Here is a 649-nt window from a genome sequence, read left to right on the forward strand (position 1 = left end):
TGCCAAAATGAATCACAAACTCATTTATGGATCCAATCATTTATCCATGTTCACTCTCCCAGACTTTGGGGGGCTTTCCTCAGATCTGGAAACTATTTTTGACAGCTGGGATTTTGTTCTAGACATGGAGTTTAGACTTGAGTTTGAGTTTAGCTTTAGTGTTTAAAGGGTTAAGGATGGGGCAGCCCAGGGTTAAGGGTTAAGGATGGGGCAGCAAAGGTAACATTCTACACTGAGTCTAGCCATGGGGAAAGGGCTTTGACAGTGTCTTCCTCAACAGGTTTTGCCATTGAAAGAAACACGAGACATTAAAGCTAAACTCGAACTCACGTCTAAACTCCACGTCTAGAACAAAATCCCAGCTGTCAAAAATAGTCTCTAGATCTGAGGAAAGCCCTCCAAAGTCTGTCTGGCAGAATGAACATGGATAAATGATTGGATCCACAAATGACTTTGCCATTCATTTTGGCAGTACCAGGAAACAGACAGCCACAAATGGGATTTATATAATGAATGGCAGGGAAATGCTTAAAAAGATTTAAAAAGAAGGAAGTGGTAATATTGATATTGCTACATATTGAACATTTGAACAATGTTTAGACATCGATTTCTGAAAACAAAGATAATGGCTATGAGCAGATACACTCAA

This window comes from Symphalangus syndactylus, chromosome 18 (assembly GCF_028878055.3).
Source record: "Symphalangus syndactylus isolate Jambi chromosome 18, NHGRI_mSymSyn1-v2.1_pri, whole genome shotgun sequence".
Lineage (NCBI taxonomy): Eukaryota > Metazoa > Chordata > Mammalia > Primates > Hylobatidae > Symphalangus > Symphalangus syndactylus.